The following is a 16,341-nucleotide window of genomic DNA, read 5'->3' as shown; positions in this document are numbered from 1 at the left end:
TTGTTGAATTGATAGAGTATGTAGGACCTTGTTACAATTACAATAACTGGATGCAGATAGTTCAATATAAAACAAGAATGTGTAGGTATGCACTATAAACAAATTATCTACAATGGAAAGAAAATGATTAAAGTAAAAGACATGCAGTGTACATTGATGAAAGGCCAAAAGTAATAGTGAATATTGTAGGTTTTATAAATAGTACGCATCTGGGGTCAACTAATAAGTGACCCAATTGCATTTTTGAGGAACATGAGGGAAATCATGTGTTTGTGTGATAAAATCAATAAGTTTAGGGGAAGAGCTTCTAGTAGATTACAATTGGAATTGCATAGATACAAAGAAAGTTACTATCATGGGACTTGTAAGTACTATATATGTAATATTTAAACTAATTACTTCCAATTATAACTCCAATATACAATATTTCATTTTATCAATAAGTTTTTTTGCTAAGTCAACTATTCCTTTCAATACGCTAATATTTTTATATATATTCTTTGTCACAGGGCAACATGGTTGATCTATTGGATGACAAAGATAGGGATGTTGTTCCCAGCTGTTGGAATATTCAAATATGGAAAGAGTACTTATGAGAAAGGAAGGGGGGCGGGCAGGCGGGTGAATCATAAGTATCACACTTTAGCCAATAAAACTTTTGACTAAAAGTAAATTGCATGCATGTAAATACATCAAATAAACATGAAACTAAACACATGCATCAATAACTCATAACACTAGAATTTGGTGACCCAGAAACCCTCCAAGAATAAGAAGGTAAAACTGGGGTGGGGATGATACCCACAAAAATTATTGCAGCAATATTGTTCAACCACTTCTGATGGTCTGCCCTGTTAAAGGCTTTACATTGTGTCAATAGTGACCTGGTTAAAGGATTTCAAACACTTAACATGAAGTGTCACCTTGTTAAAAGATTTAATCACCTAATTAAAGGATCTATGAAATAGCTATTAAGCTAACCTATTACCATAGGATTTTCATTCTAATACAATTGCTAGAAAGTATTAGGTATAATGAACCTGATAGATTACAATCCTTGATTGCTGAATGCAGGCACCTTTTTCACTTTCTCTGATCTTGATCCTTTGTGATCTGATAACCCTCACTTCTAAAAATAGATTTCCCTGTGCACCCTTGTATGTCCACTCATACATTTACAATGAAATTTTTTCTTCCTTATAAAGACATTTGAGGATTTAGGGTTAGGTATGGATCTACGATCCATATTCAATCTCCATTTTCGCTTATTATTTGCATTTCTTCTATTGGTTGCATGTCTTCATCATTTTTCTTATTGGTTGCATGTACATTGCATAGGAAAGATAAAAGATTTGATCTCATCATTAAATCCTTTGAGATTTACCTTATGTCAGCTGTAAAAATAGTTTATATCATAATTTGTGCAATTACAAACTCTTATGCTGATATTCTGAGTTACTCGACTCCTAAAGTATTGCTAATACTCGGCACATGCTGTTTCTTGGATAGCTCAGCACCTAAACAAAACTGTATCACTCGGCACCTTATGTAGCTCGGCACTTGTTAACACTCGGCACCTTATGTTGCTTAGCACTTGTTAACACTTGGCACCTTATGTTACTCAGCACTTGTTAACACTTCACTCGGTATCTGATCTTCACTCGGTATCTGATCTTCACTTGGTATCTGATCTTCACTCGGTATCTGATTTTCACTCGGCATCTAAAAACTACTCGGCACATGAAGATCACTTGGCACCTGAAGTCTTTCCTAACTCGGCATTTGTTGTGGCTCACCATGCGTGGTGTACTCAGCTCCAATGTGAAATGTGATCAAGTGTGTTGGCACTCAAGTGTCAAAAACCATTATGAGGTTAACACCAGCCCTTCTTCAGCGAAGGTAAACCTTTTGTATAAAAAATTGTGTAATTATAACTCTACAAAATGCCATATTACTATGTTATTTTTGTTAAGGCTGTGGACTTTTTTTATTGTTTTATTGATGTTTTTGTCATAGTTTGATTCTTAAGGAAAGGGCAAAGAACATATTACACAAGAGAAATTAGTTGCTAATTTGGTGGCCACAATATTATGTGATGATGACATCACATGTAATAGTGGCCCTATAAGCATGTGTAAAAAGACCCTTAAAAGCATAAATCTACAAATTAATGCACTTGTGATGGATCCAAATTAACCAAAGAGGAAAAGGCAACAAGAAATGAATTGTGTTAGAGAGCACATTGTCTGAAATTAGCAACAATGAATCTTTTGCTAGGACAATAGTTCAATAAAGCTTTATGCTTTATACTAATAAATAAATCATGAACCAAAATATGCATGTGTTGTTATAGTAATTTTTTAGACCTTACCAAGTTGTTCCACCTTACGAGGGTACCACTGTAGCTCCTACAGGTATGTGATTTCAATTTTCAATCATCAGAACGGACGTTTTTTTTTCATGATTATTATTGATAGTTTTATATTACTGTTGTCATGTTTTCACAATCTATATTTTAAAAAGATAATACATAGTATATATATGATTATTTTTCAGGTCCTAATGATGTGCATATGCCTCCTTCCATCTGGCTAGCCAACACTCTGAGATTGCCGACTACAGGATCGATAACAAAGACCATGCAAACATCCATACTCGCTGCAACTAGGGCTGGTAAACCCTTGTTTTGATATATTTTTTATGTGTTAAATATGATTTTATTTGTACTTTCTTGTTCATTTGATCATAGTATGCCATTGATTAACTTTGTGCATTGATAGGTACAACTTCTCATGATGATAAAACAAATACCAGTACTGGTGGTAATTTACTAGCCTTTCTTGGAGTAGCCCATGTTACTTCTACTGGATCATTGGAGGCATCATTATTGATGGATGAGAAAGATATGATTCCCTTAAAATTGCCTAAGCTTCTGGGTACTTTTAAATTGTATTTATTTTTTGAAAAAAAAGGGGTAAAAACTTTATTGAAAATTAGAATAGAACATTACAAAACAGAAAAAGGCCAAAGCCCCAGGAACTAAAGTAAACCACAAGAAAATCCAAGAAAATTCATCCTTCCCCACTACCATTCAAATCCTCCACAAGAATCCTCTATAAATCCTGGCATAGTTTGCTCGAAACCTGCTCCCACCCATCAATCTTCCCCCCTACTATATTCTCTAATGCCCATTTGGCTAGACAATCAGATGCCCTATTACATTCCCTTGGAATATGAACATAAGACACTGACTCCATCAAAGAGGTAACCTATAATATTTTTTGCACCATCATAGCCAACTGCCAGCTAACACCAGAAGTCTTCCTCTCAAGAAGTAGTTTGACCAAGACCTGAGAATCTAACTCAAAAATAACCTTCTGCCATCCTAAAGCATACACCCATTTCAAGGAATAGAGGATAGGCATGTCTTCCATCTTGTTGATAGTCTCTATCCCTTCATAGCAAGAGAAGATAAAAACCACTACTCCATAAGAGTCCCTGCCAACACTGCCAATCCCAGCGGGTCCAAGATTTCCCCTAGAAGAACCATTCGTATTAATTTTCAAGAAAAAAATAGGAGGGGGTAGCCAACTCCCCTCCCTATGAACTCTTTACCTTACACCCATGCCTCTCCTAACACAAGAAAATGGTGAAGATAGCCCCTAAATACCTAACTAATCCACCATCTCAGCATCACCTTTTTCTAACGGCAACACAACCTCTCCTTTAGCTTCAACAGTCTCCTGGATCATTCCCATAATTCTAAACCAAACCTATAGAATCCCTAGATTTTTGCCACAAAATATTCTCTAATTCCTTTCCAACCAAACTTTCCAAATCATAAAGATGGGACCAACGTACCACACATCCTGCAAGAAAGAGACCGAGGAGGGGGGCCTTCCTAGACTAGTCCAAAACTCAATCCGGGAGGAGGCATGAAAGAATGGGCTTTTCCAAACACCCCATCAGAGATGCCAGAGTTGTAAGGTGAAGGAACATCAAAAGAACAAGTAAGGGGAGTCCTCCTCCCCACAGTCGTAGAGGACACACTGAGATGGGCTAGAAAACCCCCTCTTCAAGATATTATCCCAGGTCAAACACCTATTCCAATCAAAAGTCCAAATAAAGCAGTTACACTTTGGCCAAGAAAACTTATTCCAAACTTTCTTCCACCACTAGACCTCCTCCCCCACAAACTACTAGGAGAGCAACACTTGATACCTAGAAGAAACTGTGTAAACACCCTTGGGGTTAGGAGACCAAGCCAACACATCCTCATCCATGAGGGCACTACAACTTTGACCAGAAAGAATGAAATGAAGCTCAACACACTACTCCTCCAAATCAACGATAGGCCATTCCTCTGGGTTCTTCCATCTCACCTCCACCAATTGCTCTTGAATGGAAAGAAACTTAAAGTCACACACCCTTGACCATCCTGCTTCACAAAACCTCTGGCACAATGGAAGTAAATGAGGATACTGAGTAACAATGGGAGGGTGGCCATCCCAAGCATCATACCAAAAATGTGCCTCTGATCCACTCTTGCAAATCTAGAATAAGCCACCCTTAATGAGTGCAGCCCCTTTCTTGAGAGTATTCCAAATCATAGAACCCTTCCCTACCAAGCTATAATGGGGGATATCACTCAAAGGAGTTCCAAGAAAGTACTTTTGAGTCAAAATTTTGGCCCACCTCTGGTCTTGTTCCACACACTAGTGCCAATACAATTTAGCAGCCAGAGCTATGCCAGATAGTGAGGACTGTCGTAGCCCCAGACCACCAAACTATTTAGGGCTACAAATATATCCCATCTAACAAGACTCCACTTGGAAGATAATAAACTACCAACCCATAAAAATCATCTTGCTAAGGAATCCAAATCCTTAACAAAACCCATCGATGCCACCTAAATCATACTCCTATAGAGAGGGAGGGCCTAAACCATAGATTTAATCAATTGTACCCAACCTGCAAAAGACAGCCAACAAAGGGTCCAATGAATAACTTTAACATGAAATTTTTCCAGAATAGCCTGCCAAGACTCCCAAGACTATCTACCAACTAAAATAGGAATCCCAAGGTATGTCAATGGGAAGATCCCAATCTAAAATCTAAGAATATGAGCAATTCTCCTGTAAATAGAGTGCGGAGTATTGAAGAAAAAAATGGAAGACTTGCCCTCATTAATTGACTGGCCTAATGCAGTAAGATAAACATCCAATACTTTGTACATATTAGAAGCCTCCCTAATGGTAGCCATGCCCATCAAAGCAGTGTCATCCACAAATTGTAAGTGAGATTGCCCAAGTAAGCCACCTCCTGATTGCCAACCCTGAATGGAACCTCCCTCCACGTTTCTTTTTTATTAGTCAACCCAAACCTTCCACCATAAGAAGAAACAAATAAGGAGAGAGGGGGTCCCCTTGTTGTAAACCCCAAGAGGTGCCAAAGAGTTCAGAGTGCTCCCCATTAATGAAAACAAAGAAAGAAATAGAAGTCACACAACTCATAACCCAATGAATCTACTCCTCCTCAAAACCAAAGGCCCCTAGAACATTTTGAAGGAAGAACCATCAGACTCTTTCATAAGCCTTAGCCACGTCTAGCTTGATGAACATAGCCTTATCCTTAGAATTGGCCATAGAATGGATAGTCTCAGTAGCAATAACCACCCCATCTAGAATCTAGCAGCCTGCCACAAAGCCACTCTATTCTTCAAAAATTAGTGGTGTAAGACACTTTTTTAACCTATCAACAATCAATTAGAGATAATTTTATAAATAACATTGCAAAGAGAAATGGGGTGCAATTGACTCAATTGATCAACCTCCTCACCCTTGGGGATGAGAACAAGGAAGGTAGAATTTAGAGCCCAAAGAATTTTCTTGTTTTGTTGAGACTCTTGAATGATTGCCAATAAATCCAACTTGATAATCTCCCAAAATTATTGGAAGAACCCAATTGAGAAACCGTCTAGACCAGGAGCTTTACCCTTCTTCATCTAGAAAACTATCTTTTCCAACTCCTCCAATAAAATAACACTCTTCATCTAAAATTGTACTTATTTAGAGTCTAATTGTAGTTTACTTATTCATAACTCATTTTTGACTAATGATCTCATGATAATTTTGAAAGGAATGATCTTTTTTGTGAAACTTTTTATGATTTAACATTGAAGATATTTGGGCCCACATTATGTAAAAGGAACGTAGCTTCATATAATTGGTTCATTCATTTGTTTTAATATTTTCAAGGTACATATCTTGAACTAATTTTTTTATCTAACAATTTTTTTTTTTGTTAAAAGGTGGAATGATCAAAGCCCTAAATTAAAATATCAACTCATAAAATATCTAGAAGATCTCTTTGGTCAAAATATTTTGAACAGAGCCCAAATTCTTAGAAAGGCTCTCATATATCTAGAGACTATGAGAGACCAATACATAAGGGCTCTAAAGCTCAACCCAAAGTATGAGCATCCTCCTATGGTTCCAGAGCTAGAGTGGAATGAAATCATTGAAGATGCAAAAGAGATAAGACTAAGAGATAAAGGAATTAACCCACCACACAAAATAAAAAAGGTATGTGGTAGTATTAATTTAATTATGCAAAAATTAGTAATCTTTATATTTATATAATATAACATATTTTTAACATATTTAAAAGTTTACATACATAGGTTACAGGACACATCAAAGACTATACAAGCTAGGAAAGATAAGGTTGGTCAACACCATCTTGGCTCTAGTGGATATATGAAAATTGACTCATGACTTATAAGTAGTAGCAAATGAATTTTTTTTTATCAAATTAAAAATAAGAAATACTTTCAATATTGACGATATTATGCAAAAAATGTAGGGCATTGAATTTAATCTGGTACCCACATAAGAGAACAAACAAATTAGCTTCAAGCAAGGATATAAAGGAGTGGTTGTCCACCACCACATAGATTCCAATGGACAAAGAGATGTAGAAGATTATGTTGCATCAATTCACACATAGGTGAATAGGCCTAATGAATAATAATAGAAATTGAGAACTTCATGAGAAATAATATATTTGATCTTAATTTCGAACAATGATAACAATGCACATGACATTTCACTACAACCTTCTACTCTCGACATAGATCCTACAAATGACAAAGACCTTGATGTGCATCACAATGATAGAGGTACATATTCAATTTCTATTTAAAATTAGTTATGTAATTATTATTAAAATTTGACATCTTAAATTACAATTGGTGTAACATTTATGTGATAATTTTTGAGTATGCAGTATGTCAAGTTGACAGGGTCGAGCATGATGTTAGTGTTGAGCATGTTGAGGTTGGGGCTGAAAAAAATGTGATAGTAGATGATGTGGCACTATTAGGTAAAGAAATTACCTATTATGCTCTTTAGACTAATGAAATAATTATAACTTTTTAAAAATGTTTAGAATTAAACTCATTTATTTCTTATTATAGGGGTGCATTAGCTTTGTCCTTGAAAAAAGAAGAGGAAGCCTCATGTCATAAGATCAGAACCACAAGAGCCACAGGAGAATGTCGAAGATAGTCACGATGTGCCTATTAGCCTTTATCTTTAACAAAAGAAAAAACAAAAGAAGAAATGAATGTTTAAAACCTTATTTGATGATGAATGTTTTGAATTTTTTTTTTTTATATAAATGTTGCTTATTAATGAATTTTACGTCATGTTATTGAATATTGTTATGTGATTATAATGATTAATGTGTTCATGAATTATATGTCATTTTGATGAATTTTATGTGATTATAATGATTGTTGTGTTCACGCTTTATTGATGAATTTTTATACATATTAATTAATTGTATGTCATGTTAACGAATGTTAGGTGATTATAATGATTCAATGATATACTTCTTAAATGAATGAATGAAATATTTACTTGGTTTTTAATGTGTAATTTAGAGTGATCATAGGTGGGGGGGAGGACAAATGATATTTCACCTTCACATGGTTGGCCTTCTTAAGTAGAGAACATGAAAGGATCCTTGAAACATAGTGAAGCTCAAACTAAACACCAATATATGGTCCCATCATCAAGTGGCTGGAGAACTTCACCATAGTTGCTAAAAACTATCATTTATTCCATGATGATCTAGATGTGTCTAATTGGCTCCTTTGGTCATCATCAAACTCCACCTATCACAGTTTTATCAAATTTATAATGAGGCCCTTTACAACACCCAAAAATTATCTTCTTTTACCAACACAATTTCTCTATCCTAAATTGCTTGAACTTGCTCCTTTCTTTTCAAGGTCTTAAAGGAAGTTCAATAAGGTCTAAAAATCTTGGTTTTGATCTAGAATGAAAAATCAAAATGACCCCAAAGTCTCTTTCTCTATTGATTTCTAAGCTAGTTGGTTACTTCCTAGTAGCCCTTTCATGCAAGTGTTTTATGGCAAACAAGGGTTTGTTGTTTCTTTAAAAATAGTCAATCTCACTACCTAAAGATAATATTCTATTGTGATATTGTACACATGCAAAGGCATTTTAGGGGGGGAGATTCTTGGTGGATATGGAATGTGTTTGATTATATGATATGATTTTCATTAAGTTTAAGAAGAATAGTCCAAGGTAGTTGTGAATAAGGATGTAAGAGCTTTCTATTTGGACTCCTAGTGAAGGATTAAAAATTTGATGTTTTATTAAAACTTTCATTCCAATATTTTATTAAAACCTACTCTATGGCCCTTAAATAGAATTAAATTATTCTTAAATGCCTTAACAACTTGACACTCAAATAAACCTTCACTAAATCATCATAATATCTTCTAAATAGGATCAGATGGATCGAGCTCCTTTTCTAATTACAAAAGATTTATGAACAAACTCCTAATGGATGCTTCACCATTTCCATTACACAAAATCAAAGGGATATTTGGATCTCTAATTCACCATGCCCTCCATGAATGAAATCAAAAACCCAATCCTAGAAACATTTAAACTCACTTCACTTCCACTCATGAAGCACCCAATGGAATTAGATCCTTCAAATGAACTATCAACTCCTATCCCATTCACTAATAATGTTAACAATAAGGCTTATTAGGAAGTTCATCACTATGTTACTCTACTCACCTATTTCTCAACCCTTGAATCAACTTTACAACTCTCAATATGTATTCATATTTTCTCCCTACACCCTTTCAAACATGACAGATGAATGCACAAACTTTGTTGGAACCAAAGGCTCATTCTTTGCACAATTTGATTTGAATGTCATAATGTGAGTGTAGCATAATAGTGACACATGAAAGGATCCAAACCTTCCCAACACACACTTCAAGCCAAATAAATAACTGCAATACACTTCAAGGTCATTCACAATGTTTTGTTCCCAACCATACAAATCTGACCTTTAATGAATCAATATATTACTATGACTATCACTGTCATGGTCAAGATAGTATGATAATGTTTTTTCTAGACAAGGACTCAAAAAAAATTAAAATCCATTTCCATCCAGTATGAGGGTTCATATCATTAAACTTCATGGAATAATCAGAGACCCAATGATAATGGTGACTTATAAAACTCTGCAACAACAGTCACAGTTCACAAAATAGTTGGATAGATTAAGGGAAATGAAATCCTCAAAATACTTGAGATCCTTTCCATGCTGCTTAAATTGATCCTTTATATTTTCCACAACCTTATTTGAATCCTTTCAACATTTGGATACTTCCATGATATTTGGTCTCATCCACTTTCATATTGCAAAATAGATACATGTCATTTTCCCACTTTTCTTTTGGTATCAACTATTGTTTATCATTTAATATTTTATCCTATAAAAATTTTTTCCTAATGATTATCCATGATATTAGATTCTTTGACAAGTTAATTTGTTTCTAATTTTTTTTTTACAAAATTCTTTATTTCTTCATTGCTAATTAAACACTTGAATGTTGAAATCCCATTTTTAATCCTCTTTTTATTTTGCTTCATCCATGCACTCTTTCTCCTATCTAGTCTTTCCTCTTTGACTAACTTAGGCCAACTACTTTCTTCCATATGTTGGGTTTTCTTTAGGTATCTCAATAGTTGGGTCATTATTGAAGCTTCCAATAGGAAGGTACTTATTTTTTCTAATAAGATATCTTAAATAAATATTGTTTTAATTGTGAGGTTGGTGATGATGAGATACTTAACTAAGAAACCCATATTCCATATCTATGACCCAAAATTGAGTCTTGCAAGAAAAAACTGGGGTACTCCTACACCATTCTCCGGCCTGCCCCCTCCCCCGCCCCCCAACAAAGAAAGAAATTGTCATGGGACAACAAGGGTAAGTACTTGAGGATTGATTCCTCTCTTCTTGAAGTTAGTTTAAGGGCCCTTTATACATTTTTAAATCTATCATGTTGAATGTAACCAGAATCTATGATGACTTTACATACCTTGTTGCAAATCTTGCAATTAATACTGATAACTTTTTTGTCTTCTATTTCTATTTGGTAGCTATCTAAAGTAATTGAAACAACATTTAAACTCTTCATTTCAGCTACATCATAAACTTGTTTTCTATCTGTGAGTTGATCATGTTAGTGAACATATTCAAGAGAAATATGCAATTAATATGTTGGATATCCTTTACTATTTATGTTTCAAAAAAAAAAAATTATGCTTGAGTGTAAAAAATTAATGTAGATAGTATTAGATTTAATTGTATCAATCTCTTTGTTTCAGGCAATGCAGAAGGATGCCCTAGTTCAATATGAAACCTCAATTGATATGCATAGGACTTCAAGTGGAGTTGAAAAATACAATGTGTTTAGATTTTTTATATATGCCATTAATGTAACCATGGTGCATTTTTTCATATCCACCTATTGTCCATGCATATGGAATGCTATTGCACATACATTCTCGATTCAAAGTGGTTGAATCTTATTTTGGATGGGAGGGAGAGAAACCAAAGACATATGGATGCTTGAATGGCTACAAACATTTATTCTTCACCATTTACATTTTAGTTCTATGCTTGAGTTCCTTATTTTTACTATTGCTACATTCTACATTTTGATGTTATTAAAAGTAATGTCTTGTTTCCTTTGCTGAAATGTGTCATGTCTCATTCACTAAAATGTATCTCTACTAATTGAAACCATATTGGTAACATGCTAATCTTAGTCTTCTTAAAGTTATTTTTATAACACTAAAGATGCTAATATGCACATAGTACACTCATCAATACAAAAAAATTAGAACATATCTTGAAAATTTTCAACATCATTTGTAATGCTAATTGATCATGATTTTGTTGTATTTGGTTGTAGGGTACTGAGCAGTATAACTAAATGAGAAATTGAGGTTGTAGGGTAAAGAAAACACATCTCCATAATTTGAGGGTAATTACAAGGACTAAATATATTTATGGTTTGAATCTAGAAGGAAAGTGTCGATGGCAATATTTTTTTAAGGTTCCTGCATAATGTTGTTTTGTTACATATTTGGTGCTAAATAAGGGACGGCAATCGATGATCCTCTCCTTATTCTAATTGGATAAAATTTTATTAAGTTATCTCTAATTTTAGTACACTATAAAGGATAATATTGTAATATAAAAATATCTGGTTGATCCCCCTTGAAAAGGGTTTGAATCCCATCTTATATCTCGCAAGGATGTGAAGAGACGCACCCCTCCAAGCATAGATTGGTTGATTATAAGTGGGCATTACACATAATGTTTAAATAAGGATCAATTCTCAACTCTTTGTAAGATACAACTTCTCACATTATCTACCCTTACCAATGTCACTATTCAACACTCAACTCCTTTAACAAACTCATCAATTTATCGACAAGCATTGTCATCAATGACATGGAAACATCATCAAAATCTCATAGGATTTTGAAAAAAATGAGGCCTACTGTTGACAACATGGAAAGCTTTTTTATACCAATCTCCTAATTGTCAAAGTTTTGACATTTCCTAATAATGGTCTAATGTTACCTCATGATAGAGATTGGGAACATTTTTGATGGGGTTGTTTGTTAATATATAGACAGCCTTGTATTTTGCCAAAATTTTGACAAAATTATACTAACACAATTTTTCGATCATTGTTCGTCAAAATATCAACCAACGCTCATCGAAAAATAGGTACAAATTTACTAGTGAAGTATAGAAAATCATCATATTTTTCTTTGATTTGAAAACATGTTATAGATGGCATGTATATATACCTAGGGCACAAGAAAAGAAATATGAGTTTTTGATGTATATGTTCTTTGTGAAAAGTACTCAAAGTTGACCTTATCATAAACTAACAATGTTTTCCTTCTATCAAATCTCCAAATCTACACATTTTTGGAAAAAAATTACATATTCTTGAAGAGAACTCTCTCCTCTAGGGCTAACGATAAATTTTAAATTTTTGTGCTATGATTTACTTTTTTTTTCCTTTTTTGAGGTAACATATTCTCAAATGTTAAAATACCTACTTATAATATTTTGAAAATTTATAACATATTATAATTAACCAAATACTATGAAATTTATATAATGATGATATTGACTCTAAGATCTGTAAAAAGAGTATTTTTAATTCTTCAAAAAAAATTAAATTTTGATAGAGAAATGAGATTTGACCTAAAAAGGTTTAGAGGTCCTAAAATGTGATACCGATATATGTTTTTACCCTTAGGTAGGGTATATTGGGGCTTTGATTGCTCTGCTAGTGGTTTTAATGACAAGCATTTGTCCTTGGCTATCATTGGCCATCATTGGAATTGGAGGTAAAGTGGGAGTAATTTTGGGTATTATTTTGTTAGAAACTATGAAACAACCCATGTATGAAACAATATTGGAAGAATATTGACAAATATCTAGTACATAGGGTTATACATACAATAAAATTCATTATATCAAGTTTGAATTAAAAAGCCTCTTGAAACGGAGAAGATCATTATATGTTGAGATAATTCTAATTAAAAATAGTAAAGAGTAGAATAGAGATTTGACTCTCTTTTTTATCTGTACTTTGACTTCAATTGACCTTTTTTTTATCCTGTCATAATTTATAAAGATATTCTAGATCTAGGTAGGTGACTACTACTAGCACAATTGATGGCATGAACCCATACGTGGTGTAAGTGGAAATCAATGAAAGAAAGGTCATAGATTTTGAAATATTTAGAGAGGCAATGTGATGAACTTTTCATAGATTGTTGCTTTAAAACATCATATTTGTGGAGAGGTGTAACATTTTACAAAGATTTCCTAGATGTCAAGTGACAAGTAGTTATTATTATTAACTTTCTACTTTGATATACTGACAAGTAATCAGATACACATGAGATAAATATTAATAATAATATGAGAGATGTTTATTTATTTAATGTGAAAAATACTGAGGATAGGATTGTCGCACCATTTCTAAAATTAGATATACATCACTGTAATCTATAATCAATAGATTACATGGACAAAATTCCATTGAGGTTGAGGTCATATGGGTCCACCTTAAGCACCTTTTATAGGAAAAATAAGGAAGATATAGAATATGCAATGTATTCACCCATTGCTCCCAAATAAAATACTTCTCTGGGAGCCAAATTAATATTTCTACAATATTGAATTATCTCTATAGCTAGTTGGGGCTAGATGAATGGACAACTTTAATTTCCCCTCTAAATTTTTGGAATAAATTTAGATTTTATATAGATAAAGAGATGAATTTTTAGGTTGATGAGGCTAAAAATAGTCTATAGGACTTCCTATCCACTAAATCAACTTTTGTAATTTGGTTCTATTTTTGTACAAGCTGTGATGATCCCACCTAACTGCTCAATGTTCTACTTGTTGAATAGATCATACATACCAAGAGCTATCACATATAATATCCACAATTTGATCCTACTAGCTCTCTATATACATCACATTCTAAAATAAAGTATTATTCAATTTTCACCTTCCAAGAATTCAAAAATGTGCAAACTCTTTCATCTCAAGGCTCTTTTGGCCTCTTCCATCATCCTATCTCACATCTAAGCTAGTGGGAGTTGGTTTTAAGGTGAACAATAAGGGTTTTATCTCTCCAATATTTGCTATTTGTAGATTACAAAAATAAGCTTATGTCAAAATATTTCTACTAGTGTTCAACATGTTGTTTCTGGTAAATGGCCCTTTTTCCTAGAGTTGGCTATTTAACCTCCATGGACTAATACAAAGGAGGAAGGCTAGGCCCTCAAAGATGTTGTAGATGGCTAGATTGTTCTCATCCTTCCTGCCAATCCCAAGAATGACTCAGGATTTCATAATTGGGATGAACCACCACCCTCAACTGGCACTGCTTTGGTTGCCTGAGGGTTTTTCCTTAAAAGTTTTTTTTAATGAATAGTTGTTGATTCCGGCTATGACCATGTGAACTTTTGCAAGGTGATCTTGTATCCCTTGGCCCTTTTTTGTGAAGTCTAACTAAGTATATTATTTATTAATAGAAAGGACTATTCATCAAAACAAAATATTTCTAGAATATTAGACTTTTTAACAATATTATCATTTATAAATAAATAAATAACTAACATGATATTATTGTATAATTATTTTCGAATACTTATGTGTATTCTAGAAAATCAATGATGATTTTTAAATTCTAAATTAGAGGAGATTTCTAATAACATAAGAGATCATTATATTCTTTAAAATTATTTAAAATTAAAATTATATATACACATGTATGAATATGTTTGTGTGTGTATGTATATATATGTATGCATATATGTATATATGTATATAAATTTAGATGTATCTATATGTATGTATATATACAATATATATACATATATAAATAATCATATACATATATATACATATGCATATACACATACACATATACATATATACATACACACACAGAGATATATATATCTACATGTACATATATCTATTTATAAATATATATGTATATATATGTATATGTATGTATATCTCTATATATACATATATAGAGATATATATACATATGTGTGTGTGTGTGTGTGTGTACATATATATCTATATGTATATATATATATATATAGACACACATACATATAAATTTATATTAACAAATCTATTTGCTTGAAAAAAATTAAATTTTAGTTGAATTTTGAATTTTCATTTACAAATAAAAATTAGAAAATAGTTAACGCATAAATAATTATTTAAACTCATGTAATCAAAAGAGAGTTGCTATTATGTGGGATTTATTTTTAAATATTAATCGTGTGCTTTTTATTTTAAGAAAAAGTGAGATGGTTTAGATTGAACTTAGAATAAAGTGGAGAAAAGGAAAAAAAAAAAAAAGAACCTATTTAATGTAATAAAATATTATTTATTTGAAAAAGTAATGGAATATTAAGTCAAAAAAATCTAATAGAATTTTTTTTAGCAACATTTAAAAGAACAAAGATTCCTTACAAGCCTTCATAATAATAATGGAAAAGGGTTCTTGCAAGTTACTAAAAAATAATATGAGTGTTATAGGCTCAGTTCATGGCAAGTAGAGTTGCATCATAGGAAACCATATATATTTTGAGTGATGAAACAAAGACAAAAATGCTCCACCTACAACACATAAAGAGGGGACACCACCAATTGAATCTTCTTAAGTGCACTGGTTAGGTACATGTGAGGACAATCTAGAAGGCCTTGCCAACAAGATCACTTTGAATAATCTTGAAATAATAGAGTAAATTAGATCAACAAGAAAAAAATTCCAAAAATATTTAGGATAATGAGATAGAGAAGGTGGAAGAAGTAACATAGAAATGTGAACAATGAAAGGTTGATATAATGTATCGAACATTTTTTATTGTACTCAAGATGAAAATGGAAATAGATGGAAGTAAGAGCCATAATCAATTCCTATCCAAAGTTTTACAACATCCCAAATGAGGACTCAGATTGATTTGAGTTATAATTTTGGACCAAATTACTTCTATGAAATTCATTTCAAAATACAGAGATTGAAATAAAACTTAGTAGGAATTTAATAATTATAAATTGTAGGCGAATGGAAACAAGTGGGTGTGAAGTATGACACATCGGCCATATCACCTAAAAGGAAGAAAGATAAAAAAATGAGAGAAAGAATGCTACATGCATGACAAAACTAATGGATCTAAATAAATGGCAAGTGTTTTTGCAAATGTGGCTCTCAAGTACTATTAGCTCAGATGAGCTTGATATGTTTGGCAAGCATGAGTTTGACAAGATGAAAGATAGGATCAAAATACAATACCCAAGCATTTACATGCTATTGCAACCCAATTTATAAATATGAAAACAAAAATGGTGTGACGAGAGCATCTT

At 32.8% G+C, this 16,341-nt stretch overlaps 1 pseudogene; it reads left to right on the top strand.

Moving 5' to 3' along the window:
* The window catches only part of LOC149570064 (putative disease resistance protein At3g14460), a 140,924-nt pseudogene that overhangs the window by 1,042 nt on the left and 123,541 nt on the right, over window positions 1–16,341 (top strand).

Source organism: Cupressus sempervirens, chromosome 3, assembly GCF_028749045.1.
Source record: "Cupressus sempervirens isolate cs-2001-9-10 chromosome 3, ASM2874904v1, whole genome shotgun sequence".
Taxonomy (NCBI): Eukaryota; Viridiplantae; Streptophyta; class Pinopsida; order Cupressales; family Cupressaceae; genus Cupressus; species Cupressus sempervirens.
The sequence above is the reverse complement of the archived record's forward strand: the minus strand, read 5'-3'. Positions and strand labels throughout refer to the sequence as shown.